We start from the raw sequence: 16,452 nt of genomic DNA on the forward strand, positions 1-16,452 counted from the left end.
AAAAATCTAAAACTTCAGGAAAGGTTGAGATTATTGCTTAATATTCTGTGAAACAGCCATGGAGCTGTGTTCCTGAATTCTCCATCCCTTTTGACTTCTGTGAGGTGTGGATTCTGGCAAAGAAGGTTTCCCTAAATCCTGCTTTGACTTTTTCCTCTCCATGGGGGTCAGACCTGACAGCTAAGGGCAGCCTTTGTCATGAGAAGTTTCACTACTGTTTTCCTCTTTTTGTGAATAATCAGACAGAAAGGCCTGGGGCAACAAGGCCAGCTCCCAGTGCTATATTTTTAAGAGACCTAGGTGGCCTATCTCTGAAAAAGAAATTGTTTCAAGGTATTAAACATTCCGATATATTGATCCTGATGACCCGGTAGGTCTCCAGAGGTCCCCAGAAATTGGCAAGCAATGTGATTAAATATCTCTCACCCAGGGAGTTCAAGGTGGACTATTTCTGGAAGACCATTTATTTCCAAGAGTTCTAGAGAGCAACCAAAAAAAATTACAGGTTAGCAATCACATAATCTTTTATATTAAGTTATAACACAAGTGCAAGTGTTGACATTGCTAGAATGTAATAGACACCTCATGCTTCAAACCATACATTTAAAAATAACATAAGCAGAATAATTATTCTGGGTATGTACTCACAGACTTTAACTGTTTCTCAGCCATCTCTGCCTCTAACACCATATGTCACTGGTTTTATTCTGAAGGATATTTTTTCAACAGCATTTTATTATTTTTTTACTTCTTATTAAAATTGCCAGTGACCCTTCCCAAATTTGCATTTTATGATTAACAAATTTGAAATTGTTGACATCTTTAATTAACTCTTTTCTGTAGGCCATAATATTTTAAGTGAGAAAATACTCTCTTTACAATTGCTGAAGTACCTGGTAAACTCAGAAAATTCTGCCCAATAGAACATTCTATCCTAATTTTTTCTTTTTGAAATGTGTAAATATTTTGGCCCAGAAATTTTCACAGATAACTATCTTCTAACCTGTTGGCAAATATTTTTAGAAGGCAAAAGGAATTGACAAGTAGTCTTTAATTTATGATTCTTTGGCTATTTCACCAGATTGAGATCCTGCAATATCATAGGGCTTCTCAATTCATCTAATGCGAGAAGAGAATATCAGTTTGTTTGTTTAAATATAGAGGCTCTATCAAAACACTCTTCCCACAAGGTTGAGATATTCTAAATTCTCGGAATTAAACCTTGTAAACCGCTTGAGTGCTCATCGTTTGATTTGTTTGATTTTCACTTGCTTTTCTGGAGATAAATTTCAATGTCTCCGCAAGCAAACTGTATTTTCCATTGTTGCAATTTACTAAAAGTTTCAAATGCTGAAGTTTTGGGCATGTCATTTAAGGAATATTTTTATTAAATATTTCCAATGAATTTTAAACAAAGTGCACTCACAAATCACAGGTTACTGTTCATGAGTATATGCCAGTAATAATTATTCTGCTCATTTTTTAAAACTTTCATACCATTGTAGAACATTTAAGTTGATGACATCAGCTTCCTCATAAATTATCTTAGCTCATACATGTATAATGCACACATATCTATGCTCATACATATCTAACTTATATGTGTATGTTTATGTATGTATGTTTATTATGTATATATGTATGTTTACACTCATATAAATTATGTATGAGTTTGTAATTTTATATATATTTGTAAATTTAATATATATATTTGTAAATTTTTACAACTATAGCTCTGTTTGGATTGGTAGAACACTGTCACTTATTTGGCCTCAGTTATAAATTATATATGCACCACAAGCACATTTCTAGTTCATAGTTTTTTATTAATTTTGAAACATTTTTACTACAACATTATGATCCTCCAAAAATTTTACTCATATTATCACCACAAAAACAAATGATTTTATCTTCAAACTTAAGCTGTTTAACTAAATTAACATTAGTATTCTCAATAATATCAAATGAACTTCCAGAAGCTTTATTTTGATACCATGAATTGAATGGGAACAAAACTGAATGATTGGAATTAATTAATTTTCTACTTGAAATATCCAATGACACTGATGGTATAACATCAGAGAAGCCCGCACACCACAATGAAGAGTAGCCCCCGCTTGCCGCAAAACTAGAGAAAGCCCGCGCGCGGCAATGAAGTCTCAACGCAGCCAAAAATAAATAAATAAATTTATTTTTAAAAAAACAAAACAAAACACTTAGCTAGGGAAATCAGGTTATTTGCTGTATATCTATTACAAAACTGATCAGCCTCTCTCTCCCACAAATACCTCACATAACTTCCCAGGTTTCCTACTGACTCTGTCAACCTGTGCCCTGATTTTTGTTGCACTTCGCAGGTCTTTTCACAGACCATTGAACAACTGGCTGACACAGCAAGTGGCCAGAAGGAAGAACAGTGTCAAATATTTTTCCCACCACCATGCAAGGCCTGAATGAAATAAGTGTCCCTAACTGTTCCAAGTAGGCACATTATTTTTTATCAGAAGTGCCCTGCATGCAGTCCTTGAAAGGGAGGTGTTAGTCAAATTGCATCTATAAAAGGTAAGAAGGAAAGGTTATCACTAGCTGTCTTTCAGATTTAATCACACGTTAAAGTGAGTACATGGGTTTCTCACACTTCTCAATGAGACCATGGCAGAAATGCACAGCGAAGTTCTACCAAACTACCTGTTTATTGTAATGTAGTTATTAATAATCATATTAATACCTTATTAAAATATGTAAATTCCAGGTCACGTGCTAACCCAGACTGAACACTGGGAGAAAACAGGCCTAGACTGGGACTGTCCCAGGCAAAGTAGGACATATGGCCACCTTACTTAGTACTTACTTAAGCATTTTACACTGTCTGCTTCCACCACAGAAAACATAAAATTTCATAGTAGTAATCAAATCCCTCAATTTAAAAAAACTATTCAAATAAGGGGTGTTTGCTAAGACTATACGCAAACTAAGATGCCTAAGCAGAATTGCATTAACAGAGCTCAGATGTTGTTTCTCAGTTTCACTGATTAAACTTCTCCACTGAAGGATATCATTGTATTGGTCTCTAGGGGAAGAAGCTCAAGGTCCCTCTTCACTCTTTTTCAAGGAGAGGAAATACTTGGAGGCCAGAGCAGACTGCAGACCCTCATTGAACCTTGGTTTCTAGTTGCGGACAGAGGGGCAGGGTGGGATAAATATCTGTGTACAGTGAAAACCTCTCTCTGGCTCATTTTCCTTTGACACTGATGGCTGTGGATTTCATCTCTCCTGAGTGGAAAATTCCAAGATTTAAATTTGAGCTTAACAAATGGCACGTTTTAGGATTCTTAGCCACACAAAATACATTTCCCATATGGACCAATTAAGCTTCCTAAAGTTCTATATTTTGCCTTGAGGCCATAGAGTCAGTCAAATGATTGAATCAATCCAACAAAAAATAAATGTTGAGTGGTTTTTATGTGCCAGACGTGTTCCAGATGCCAGGAATTCAACATTGAATAAGAAGTCCTGGTCTTGTTGGAGGAAGAAAGAGTAGAGAAGGTTAGAAAAATAAATCTCTCAGTATATTTCAAAATGGTAAATGCTATGAAAGGGTAGTATAGGGTGCAGGTAAAGTCTATTAGAACCATGCCTAATCAGAACTTAAAGAATAGGAGAGTACTTCCCAGAGAAAGTGATATAAGATGAAAGATGTAAAAAACATTACTCAAATATGGGGATTGGAAGTGAAGGGGAAGGTAACATTCCAGAAAAAATGATTGGCATGTGCAAACTCCCAGGAATGAGACAAGGCTTGCTCAAGGAACTGAAAGAAAATCTATAAGGCTAGGACACAGATTGAGAGGTGAAAAGAGATTAAAAAAAAAACCCAAAAGCCAATGAGATGGTAGGAAGAGGCCAGACCATGAAGGACCCTGTAAACTATGTTTAATTGCTGGGGGATTTGGGGAAGGTTTTTTTTTTAATTGAAGTATAGTTGATTTACAATGTTGTGTTAGTTTCAGGTGTACAGAAAAGTGATTCGGTTTTATATATATATACATATATATATATGTACATTTATATATATATATTCTTTTTCAGATTCATTCCATTATAGGTTATTACAAGATATTGAATTTAGTTCCCTGTGTTATACAGTAGGACTTTGTTCTTTATCCATCTTATATAAAATAGTGTGTATATGTTCATTTCAAGCTCCTAATTTATCCCTCTCTGCCCCTTTCCCCTTTGGTAACCATAAATTTGTTTTCTATGTCTGTGAGTCTGTTTCTGTTTTGTAAATAAGTTCATTTGTATCATTTTTTAAGTTTCCACATATAAGTTATATCATATGATATTTGTCTTTCTCTGTCTGACTTACTTCACTTAGTATGATAATCTCTAGGTCCATCCATGTTGCTGCAAATGGCATTATTTTGTTCTTTTTTATGGCTGAGTAATATCTGTTGTATATATATACCACGTCTTCTTTATCCATTCATCTGTTGATGGGCACGTAGGCAGCTTCCATGGCTTTGCTATTGTAAATAGCACCACTATGAACATTTGGACACATGTATCTTTTCAAATTAGAGTTTTCTCTGGATATACTCCCAAGAATATGATTGCTAGATCATATGGTAGCTCTATTTTTAGTTTTTTAAGGAACCTCCATACTGTTCTCCATAGTGGCTGCACCAATTTACATTCCCACCAACAGTGTAGGAGGGTTCCTTTTTCTCCACACCCTCTCCAGCATTATTATTTGCAGACTTTTTTTTTTTTTTTTTGCGGTACGCCGGCCTCTCACTGTTGTGGCGTCTCCCGTTGCAGAGCACAGGCTCCGGACGCGCAGGCTCAGCGGCCATGACTCACGGGCCCAGCTGCTCCACGGCATGTGGCATCTTCCCAGACCAGGGCACAAACCTGTATCCCCCGCATCGGCAGGCGGACTCTCAACCACTGCGCCACCAGGGAAGCCCCATTTGCAGACTTTTTGAAGATGGACATTCTTACTAGTGTGAGGTGATACCTCACTGTAGTTTTGATTTGCATTTCTCTAATAATTAGTGATATTGAGCATCTTTTCACGTGCCTGTTGGCCATCTGTGTGTCTTCTTTGGAGAAATGTCTATCTAAGTCTTCAGTCCATTTTTTTTTATTGTGTTGTTTGTTTGTTTTTGATATGGAGCTATATGAGCTATTTGTATATTTTGGAGATTAATCCCTTATCATTCTCATTAATCGCAATTTTTTTTAAGTGCCAGGAGAAAGTGCAAGAGAGAATGGAGATAACCAGCAGAGCAAGATTTCTGAGAAGGCAGAAGATGAGAATTCAGAGCATAGATGAAGGATTAAGTCTTAGACAAGAGAAGTAAAAACTCTCACACAGTCACTGTAGAAGAGGCGCAAAAGGTGGATGTAAGTACACGTAAGATTTTAGCTATTACCAGGAAATAAAAGGATTATATGTCCAAAACCTTCTGTTTTCTCTGTGAAGTTGATGGGGTTACCTGGTGTGGGTGAGACAGGATGTGATGGGATAGGTGGTCTAAGGAGCTAGAATAAGGTCTACTATAGCTTCTATGGAAATAGGAGACAGCACTGACTAGGAAAGTATTGTGGATTTGCTTGGACAAAGTTGAGAGCCTAGTTGAGATTACACACCAGAAGTTTAAATGTATTATGTCTATAATTTTGTATCTTTTCCTCTCTAGATGTGCTCGGTAGCCTGGAATAGGACCAGAGAAAGTAGATGACTAGTTTCTTCAAGGATCAAAATTTTGCCAGACTTTGTAAAAGTGGGACCAGGGAGGAGTACATATTGGCAGAAGACTTGTCTAAGTTGGTGGACCATGCAATTTAACTTGGAAATGGAAGCAAGTAAAGGCTGGAGTAGGCATACATTAAAAAAAAGAGAGAGAATTAAAAGGTCAAGGAAGTGAATTTTGAAAAACAGATGTAAAGGAAGTATCAAAATAACACAGTTGGAAGTAAAGGAGACTGTGGTCAGAGAGTGGGTGTTTTCAGAAGTGGAGCAGCTCTGAGTGATGACCAGGTCCATACTGAGCATGGGAGTTCAGATGAAAGTCGTGATGAGCTCAAGGAACTGGGAACCCAGATTGCTGGGTGGGTCATGCTCACGATCCTTGAAGTTGTCCAGAATCTTGAGACAAAAGAGAAGACAACCATCCAAGGGTCAGTCTTCCATGAAGGAGGGGGAGTGACTGAGAGCTCAGCAGATGAAGTGATGAGGAGGGGTAGACAGATGACCCGGGACTCCTTGGAGGAGGAGTTGTTAGTGACACGTCTGGACACTGCTGTGAGTCCAAAGTGATCAACATTGTAGCATCCTCCACCGCTAACCTGAGGAGCACAGCTGTGGGAATGAGTGGGCCACACTTCAGAGAGAAAGGGAGATGCCTGGAGAGCTGTGATTTTCCAGCTGGGATTGCTTCTTTTTACTTTTTTAAAATTTTATTTATTAAACTATAGTTAATTTACAATATTGTGTTAGTTTCAGATTATTTTACATTATAGGTTATTAGCTTCTTTTTAAATTTAGTTAAATTAATTCTATTTTTATATCTATTAATTCCCTTCTCTTCTTTTTTTCAGGGTATTTGGTTGGCCATTTCCTAGCCACTAAACCTGAATTTATTTTTGCTAAGTATTCATTTCTCATAGAAGCACTAAACACCAGGGATCCTGTAAGAACTCCATTGGAGGCAATCCAGGTAAAAATGTATAGTGTTCATATAACATCCTTTCCAAACAATCATAATTTAGTTTCAGTTTTCTTTTTGACCCAAAAATTATTAAGAAGATTGTTCTTTTACCCCAGTGGTTAGTTTTGTTAATTATTGTCAGTTCCCTTTCATTCTTTTTAAAAATTTATTTTATTTACTTTTGGCTGCGTTGGGTCTTTTTTGCTGCGCTCGGGCTTTCTCTAGTTGCGGGGAGCAGGGCTACTCTTCGTTGTGGTGCGTGGTCTTCTCATTGCGGTGGCTTCTCTTGTTGCGGAGCACGGGCCTTAGATGCGCGGGCTTCAGTAGCTGTGGCACATGGGTTCAGTAGTTGTGGCTCGTGGGCTCTAGAGCACAGGCTCAGTAGCTGTGGAGCACAGGCTTAGTGCTCCGCGGCATGTGGGATCTTCCCAGACCATGGCTCGAGCCCACGTCCCCTACTTTGGCAGGCGGATTCTTAACCACTGCACCACCAGGGCAGCCCTCCCTTTCATTTTTAATTTCTAACATATTATACTGTGGTAACAGGAAAGTGCCCTTCATAATTTCTTCTTTGGAGAATTAATTCAGATTTTCTCTGGTACATAGTATTTAATCAATTTTGTAAAGTCCTGTGCGTGTTGAAAAAAATGTTTATTCTCTTATCATTGGGTATAACATTCAAAGCAAGCTTGTCAGGGCTTCCCTGGTGGCGCAGTGGTTGAGAGTCAGCCTGCCGATGCAGAGGACACGGGTTCGTGCCCCGGTCTGGGAAGATCCCACATGCCGTGGAGCCGCTGGGCCCATGAGCCATGGCCGCTGAGCCTGCGCATCTGGAGCCTGTGCCCCACAACAGGAGAGGCCACAACAGTGAGAGGCCCGCATACCGCAAAAAAATAAAATAAAATAAAAATAGCAAGGTTGTCCATTGTGCTACTTCAAATCCTCTATAGACAAAATTATATTCAGTCCACAAAAATCATCACTTCCTGAGATTTCCTACAGAGATCGTGTTTTTGTCAAATATTCTTCATATTTATAACAGTCTCTGCTTTGTTTCAGTGCATAGATGTTTGCAAATATTTTATCCTCTTGGCGAATTTTACCTTTTCCTATCTATGCTATCTAAGTAACACTTTACATTGCCTTTAATTATTTTGGCCTTGAATTCTATTTTGCCATATATTAATAGTGCCATCCTATTTACCTAACATTTCTCTAACCATCCCTTTATTTTCAACTTTTGTGTGTCATTTTATTCTTGGTGTGTCTCTTACAAAAGAAATCTATGACTTCAGTTCACTTTCTAACCTGCCGTTTATTTACTTTGGTTTCTTGTTGTTCTTTATTTCTTTTTTTCACCTTGCCTTCTTTTTTTTTTTTTTTTTTTTTTTGCCGTACGCGGGCCTCTCACTGTTGTGGCCTCTCCCATTGCGGAGCACAGGCTCCGGACACACAGGCTCCGGACGCACAGGCTCAGCGGCCATGGCTCATGGGCCCAGCCGCTTTGCGGCATGTGGGATCTTCCCAGACCGGGGCACGAACCCGTGTCCCCTGCATCGGCAAGCGGACTCTCAACCACTGCGCCACCAGGGAAGCCCCACCTTGCCTTCTTAACCTTCACTGGGTCGATCAAAATTTTTGTTGTTGCTCCTCTTTTCCCTCTCCCAGGATGGAAGACTAGAAATCAGTTAAGATTCAGTTCGGCTGCATGAAATAGAAACTCCAAAATAAGCAGCTTAAAGACATGAGCGCTTTTTTTTCTAAGCCAAAGAAGTCTAGCGAGAGTCAGTCCACACCAGTCAGTTATACCAGGACTGGAATGGAGACTCCATTGGCTTCAAGAATCCAGCCACCTTTCCTCTTTCTGCTCCATGGTTCTTACAAAATAACTCCTGTTTCTCAAGGTCATAAGGCAGCTGCTCAGGCTTTAGCCATCATGTACAATTTCCAAGCAGTAGGGAGAAAGAAGGCACAAAGGGCAAAGTGTCAGCTGAATCAGCTCCTTTTGAGAAGACTTTCTTGACATTTCATACAGCACTCCATTTACATTTACTGATGTGACCACTGCTTATTGCAAGCGTGGCTGGGAAATGTCATCTTTTCAGTAGACATATTACCTCCCTAAATGACATCAGAATTCTATTTCTATGGAAGGAACCAAGAATGGATACTGAGTAGGCAAGTAACACACTGCCACAGCTGCATACTATACTCATTCTATTAGTAAATATGTTTCTATTTCTAATGAACCTATTTCAATATTTTTGTATTAATATCAACAATTAATATGCATGACTTTCCCCCTGAAAAAAGTGATACCTGCATCATGTATAATTTTGTCTATAATTTACTCCTTTCCTATTCAGTCTCCAAATTTTTTTTTTTTTTTTTTTTTGCGGTACGCGGACCTCTCACTGCTGCGGCCTCTCCCGCTGCGGAGCACAAGCTCCGGAGGCGCAGGCCCAGCGGCCATGGCTCACGGGCCGAGCCGCTCCGCGGCACGTGGGATCCTCCCAGACCGGGGCACGAACCCGCGTCCCCTGCATCGGCAGGCGGACTCTCAACCACTGCGCCACCAGGGAAGCCCCAGTCTCCAAAATTTTGATGAAATTATCTTTAATTTTATTTCAGATATTGTTAATTTTTGTTGTTATATAATAATACATAGTAATATTTTATATATAATTTTATATGGTTATATATTATATATTATTAAAATATACATGTATAATAATATAATAGTAGTCAATATAATAGAGACTATATATTTTAGGAGTCATTTCTTAACAATGCTATTAAACACCATGATAAAAAAGAGAATTGTTTATACTTAATTATACATTCTGTTGGTATCTCTGTTTACCAATCTTTCTTGTATATCAAGTTCTCCTTCCTTGAAATTGTGCTGTTCGTAGACCAATTCTTTTTTTCAAAGAAGAAGCATGAGTGAAATACCTTCACAGCTCTTTATTTTGCCCTCAGAATATTTAACTGGCTACAGAACTCTAGCTTTAAAAGGTGGCAGCTCTGACCCACAGTCCATTAGCTTTCTGGGTAGTAGATAGGACACCAGCACTAATCTGATTTGCTTTCCTTTGTGAGTGACTTTTTTCTCTGTAAAGTAATAAGGTTTTTCTTTACACTTGAAATTCAGAAATTTCAAGCATGTTTAGATGTGGGTGTCTTCTTTCAGTATTCCTACCTAGCTAACCTTTAGTGGTCACCTTGGATCTAAAGTCTTGAGTATATGTTGCCCTCAGGGAAATTTCCTTCTATTTTTGTAAATTTCTGTCTATTTTTCACTTTTTGTCTCCCTTGTGTTTTCTTCTCTTTAACTTCTCTTCAATGAATATTTGTTCTCCTGGGCATATCCTCTATATCTCTTAACTTTTTTTTTTTTTTTGCGGTACGTGGGCCTCTCACTGTTGTGGCCTCTCCCGTTGCGGAGCACAGGCTCCAGACGCGCAGGCTCAGCGGCCATGGCTCACGGGCCCAGCCGCTCCGCGGCATGTGGGATCTTCCCGGACCGGGGCACGAACCCATGTCCCCTGCATCAGCAGGCGGACTCTCAACCACTGCGCCACCAGGGAAGCCCTCTCTTAACTTTTGTCCCATAATGTCTGTTGTCTTTTTGCTTTACATTACAAAACAAAAACACCTTAATTTCCAAATCACTGATTTATTCTTTAGCCATGTGTTTTCAGTTACTTAGCCCTCCTATTAATTGCTTTCTTTTTAAAATCATAAATCTTTCTTGTTTAGCAATTGGCTCTTCTTCAACAAAATCTGCCCTAGTTTTGTGCATTTAGTATTCACTCAAGGTTTCCTAAGTAATTATAATTTTTGTATGAAATGTAAAAAAGTTTGCTTCATCCAGAATTAGTTATTCTGGGCTTCCCTGGTGGCGCAGTGGTTGAGAGTCCGCCTGCCGATGCAGGGGACATGGGTTCGTGCCCCGGTCCGGGAAGATTCCACATGCCGCGGAGCGGCTGGGCCCGTGAGCCATGGCCGCTGAGCCTGCGCGTCCCGAGCCTGTGCTCTGCAATGGGAGAGGCCACAACAGTGAGAGGCCCTCATATCGCAAAAAAAACCAGAATTAGTTATTCTGTATTTTCGTTCTTTTTTTTCCAAACTGTTCTTTTTCCGCAAATATTTCATAATTCTTCGTTTTAAATGAGGCACCTTAAGGCCTTCCTCTCCTAGCACTTTATAATGCTGTAAATACCTGGCATAGGTTCCTCCAACTTTCTACATGTCTGTTTCCATCATAGATGGCTCTCCTTCTCCTGGAAGGCCTAAAGGAGCAAACAGGACGAGGATGTTGACAGAAAGGTTTCTTATTAAGGTATGTGGATGTTATGAAAATGGGGTCAACAGGTAAGCCAGTATTCCTCCTGAAGAACACTCCTTCCTTTCTTTTCTCCTCTGTGACCATCTGAAGGTCCAGAGTCACTGCAGGCCCTGGTTCACTCCTCTCTCTGTTTGCTCACTCCAGGGCAAACCCTTCAGTCACTCTGTAAACATGAGGAGGGGTGGGGGAATGACTAGCCTGGCTATTCCAGTCATTTGCTTATTTATCTTTATGATTATCCCCTTGGTCAGTTTCTCCTTGAGTTTATTTATTCCTGGCTTCAAGGCTCTCCAGGATTCCTGGGGGCAGAGCAGGTCACATTTCTGGCAGTATCCCTGTCCTGCTTTTATTTCTGCTTGAGTTTCTCCATCATCTGGTCCCAAAAGTTTTCTTTTTCTTTTAGCTTTTCAATTGGAAAAGTGTTTGGTGTTAATTCATTCAACAAATACTAAATTGAGTTCCTTTTCTGGGCCCTGGAGATACAGCAGTGAAGTTTTCCAGATTGAAGGAAGCTAAAGAGACATGAAGACCAAATATCATGCATGATCCTAGATTCAATTCTGGAAAGAAAGTCAAGGTACAAAAGAGAAGATTTCTGTTGTTTTGTTGTTTTTTTGTTGCTGTTTTTCTTTTGTTGTTATTTGTTCTGCTACAAGATATATGATTGGGACAATTGACATTATTTGAATGTGGATTACATGGTAGTATTGTATCAGTGTTAATCTTCTGACTTTGATGGGTATACTATGGTTATTTAGATAAATGTCTTTGTTTTTAGGAAATATACACTATTTAAAGGTAATTGGGTATCATGTCTCAAATGGCTGAAAATAATAAAAATAAGTGAGAGAATGATAAGGCGAATGTGGTAAATTATTAACAATTGGGAAATCTGGGTGAAGGGCATACAGAAGTTTCTTGTTTATTTGTGTAACTTTTATTGGAGTTGGAAAGTATTTCAGAATAAAAAGTTAACCTTTTTTTACGGAATATGGCAAAGGATGATTAAGATATTACCTTTCCTACAGATAAATCTGATAGTGGAGAATAAAGCTCATATTTATACAAAAGAAACTTTCTACCACTGGATCCCAGAGTTAAATACAGTTACCTGTCTACTCACAGGTGGTGCTAGGCCACGCCAGGCCATCCCTCAGGAGGTCCCCCAGTGTGGAGGAGGACAGCAGGACATGTGTTCTCCAAGGGCAGTTTGGGTCCCAAGAGAAAGAGGAGAATAAGTGCTCAGCCCACCACACCTACTCAATCTCTTCTTCCAAACTCCCCACTCATTTCAAGTCACTTCTGCTTAGGGGTGAAGAGAGGCCATGAGTGTTATGCTTGGAGTTTTCTTAACATGGAAAGAGCCATTCTGAATAGAAGAAAGCTGATATCTCTTCTAACAACATATGATAAACAAAAGGTTAGTTAGGAAAGTATGTCAAATGAACATATCCCTTGAACCAGCAATTCAACTTCTAAGAGTCTGTCCTTCAAAAATATTCACACATGTACACAAAGAATTCCACTTCAGCATTATTAACAGAGAGGTAAATTGGAAACAACCCCCAAAAATCTATCAATAGGGAAGTAACTAAATTAAAGAGAGCACATTCATTCTTTGAAATACGAGGCTACCATTTTTTAAGATGAGATGAGGCTGTATGTGCTAATAACATAAGAAAGATGCACAGATGAGAAGTCATCTTAAGACGTTGAGCTGTAAATAAGAATATGGTCCTATTCTTAATTTTTAAGTCTATACGTATGTTTGTAAATTGGAAAAAGACTCAGAAGGACACATAGAAAATTAAAATGGCTTTTTATAGAGAGGAGAGAAGAATTTCAGTAGCAAATGCGAACTTTCCCCTTTCCATATTTTCTGAATTTTTATATGAGCATGTACTGCCTTTCAATCTTTAAATAATTAAATTGAAAAATACACTCCATTCAGGTAAGATATGGTTGTACTGTTATTAACATTGAAAAGTATTACAATATAGTGTCCATTGAGAAAAGCAGTGTATATATAGTATGACGAAATTCTTTTGAATGTATCTGTGTCTTTGTATGTAACTGGATGCTTCCATGAGACCTTTTTGTCTTTGTTTTGGCAAAAGCCCCCAGGAAGAAAAAAAGAAATAATAGGTACCAAGTACCCTCACTTCTAAAGCAACGTGTTGTTATACCACCTGTGCAGAGCGTAGATAGTTCGAAGGATTTTTCCATTCCTCATCACCCGTCTCCAGATTCTATGAGACAAACCTGAGAATTCATGGAGCATTTAAAGCCCGTCACTGGGGATTCCTTTGGAGAGGAATGTCAGTGTGCCAGGGAGGAAGAGTGTGCTTCCTCCCTTCATGTGAAACTAGATGAGAGAGGCTTCCATAGAAGCACTTAGGGAGTATGACATGTGTCTTCTGGATCTGAAGGAATGGTGAGTCATAGCTATCACTCTTTCTCCTGAAAATTCCAAAAGGAAGAAGCTATCCCGTCACTACTCTACACAATGGAATCAAAAGGTCTGTGTTGGTCACAGCCCACGTGTCCAGAAACTGGCAGGGCAAATGGTACATGAGTTTCCCATGGGCCAGAGATAGAGTACTTGGGAGGAAGCCTCCCTAGATCTCCTTGAGATAGACTCTACCAGTAGGACACTCCATGAATTGACACAGGAGAGAGGGGATCAGGGACACAGCAGGGGGCATTGGCAACCAGGCCAAACATACTGCATGCTTCCAAGCCAGAACAGTCCCTAAGGAGAGGGAAAGCTTTTAAATGGATGAAAGTCTTGAGTTTTGATATTATAATTCACTTCTTATTTATTGACAGTGTTTGGAAAAGCTATAAAAACAGTTTGCAGTTTCATCCGGGGGTAGAAAAACTGGTTTTACAGAAAAGGTTTCCAAAGATGGTGGTGAGAAGAATATTGTTTCTCTACTTTCCTCCTACCAGGTCCAGCTTGTTCAATAAACAATTTCCATAGATTAACAGTGGCAGTATCTGTCACACTGTCGCACGGGCTCATAGGAAGGTTCTCAATGGCTCTGCCTCGTTACCCTTGGTCCAGAGGTGACGATTTCTCCTCGGGCTCAACCTCATCATAGATCTGTAAGTACACGACCACCTGCCCAGGGAGGCTTTGGAAGAGTCCAGGATTGCTGTAGACAGTTTTCTACAGGATCAGTGGAGTGGATGAGTCCACTTTAAGAACTGGTTCAGCACTGAGTTCTGACAGGCAGCTCCCAGGTCCTCAGCATGGAATCCAAGGACTGTGATTCCTCGTCCTCTCCAACTCCACTCAACCCCTCCTTCTCTCCTCTAGCCCTGCCTTGTCTGGTTTCTGGGAGAGGAACCCCTAGCTCAGCAAGCAAGCAACTGTATCTTTTTGTCTTGAAATTAAGCTGAGATTTAAATCTTTGTATCTGCTCCAGTATAGGCTGGGGGAAGGAAAGAAATAGAAACAGTCCTTGAGGTACTGGAACAGAACTAGAGGAGATAAAAGTCCTGCCATATCTATATGCATATATATATATATATCCCCCCTAAACCTGAAAAGGTTAACAACAGCTAACTCTCAACGGTGACATTCCAAATGATTTTTTCATTCTCATTCTTTTTTTTCCCTTTTGACTGTTTTATATATTTCTCATTTTCTAAAATTACTATATGTATATGTATAGAAATGTATATTGTAATTTAATGGCCTATATGGGAAATGTAATGGCCTATATGGGAAAAGAATCTTAAAAAAGAGTGGATATATGTACAACTGGTTCACTTTGCTGTACACTTGAAACTAACACAACATTGTAAATCAACTATACTCCAAGAAAATTTTTAAATAATAATACCACATAGGAGTGGAAGTATAGAGATTTAGCATTTAAAAAAGAAACATATCTGAATGTGTAAGCAAGAAAAAATTAGCAGTGTTCATCTGCAGTCTCTTTTTCATCAGCATTTAAATATAGTGAAGCCACTCTTAACTTGGAAAAAACCCTCCCTCAACACCATATCCCTGCCAACACAGATCTGTCACCACCCAGGCCGAACTTCTTGAAAGCGTCTCTACTCCCTGTTCTTGCTTCTTCATTTTGCATTGACCCCTTTATCACCTCACCAGAGGAACTAGCCTCTAATTTCCCTTCTTGGCTACACGTCAAAGGTCAGATGTCCTTCTCACGGTAACTACTGCAGTCACAGATGAGGAGGTGTCCGGGGAGGCCAGACCATCTGCTAATCACCAAAGAAGACATTGCCTTCACCAGGTACATAAGAAATTCAGTACCCTTTCAATGAAGACTAAGAACTATTTTCTTGCTTGGATAACATGTGATTGAGATTGTTATTTTTTGCTTTTGGAAAACCCATGAGGAGAATAAGTCAAGCCACAAGGTCCAAAGGAGGAAGAACAAATCAAATATTAAGACTCTGAATTAATCCTTTAATAGTTAGGCAGGAGGTAGAAGAACATGCATTAAAATATAAACATCTTTAAGGAAAATAAACCAAAATATCCCCATATTGAAATTAGGAATACAAGAGATTGAGAGAGATTGAGAGAGGAAGTACAGCGGAGAGGTTAGCGTGTGGACTCTGGAGACGGCTGACCTGGATTCAAATGCCACCAATGCCACTTATTAACTTGGATAAATTACATAACATCTCTTGCTTTAATTTCCTAATTTGTAAAAACATATAGATGTTAACAGGATTAGATAAGAAAATCAATTGAAAACTCCCAGCACAGCATCTAACACATAGTAGTATTATTTTTGTCATCACTATACCAGCAGCCCGAAATCTTTCCTGAATTCCATACCCGTACATTGAACTGCCTAAATAACATCTTGGATAACACCCAGCCAGTTCAATACAACATTCTGGGAATCGAATTCATTATTTCAATCCACCCTCGAGCCTGTGCTTCCTCCAATGTTCAATAACCATTTTTTTTTTTTTTTTTTTTTTTGCAGTGCGCGGGCCTCTCACTGTTGTGGCCTCTCCCGTTGCGGAGCACAGCCTCCGGGCACGCAGGCCCAGTGGCCATGGCTCACGGGCCCAGCTGCTCCGCGGCACATGGGATCTTCCCGGACTGGGGCACGAACCCGTGTCCCCTGCATCGGCAGGCAGACTCTCAACCACTGCACTACCAGGGAAGCCCCTCAATAATCATTTTTTTTTTTCAATAATCATTTTTAATGACGGATTTGTTCTCTTCATTTTGTTAATCCACATTTTCAAAGATTTTAAATGAACTTGTCTAAGGAAAAATGGTGAATTATTTGTAAAAAAGGAAATTAGCAAAATCAAATTCATAAACGAAATATCAAATAAGGATTAAAGGATTTTTTTCAGAAGGAATGTTAGAGCAGAATCCAGTTA

Source organism: Lagenorhynchus albirostris, chromosome 11 (genome assembly GCF_949774975.1).
Source record: "Lagenorhynchus albirostris chromosome 11, mLagAlb1.1, whole genome shotgun sequence".
NCBI classification, from domain to species: domain Eukaryota; kingdom Metazoa; phylum Chordata; class Mammalia; order Artiodactyla; family Delphinidae; genus Lagenorhynchus; species Lagenorhynchus albirostris.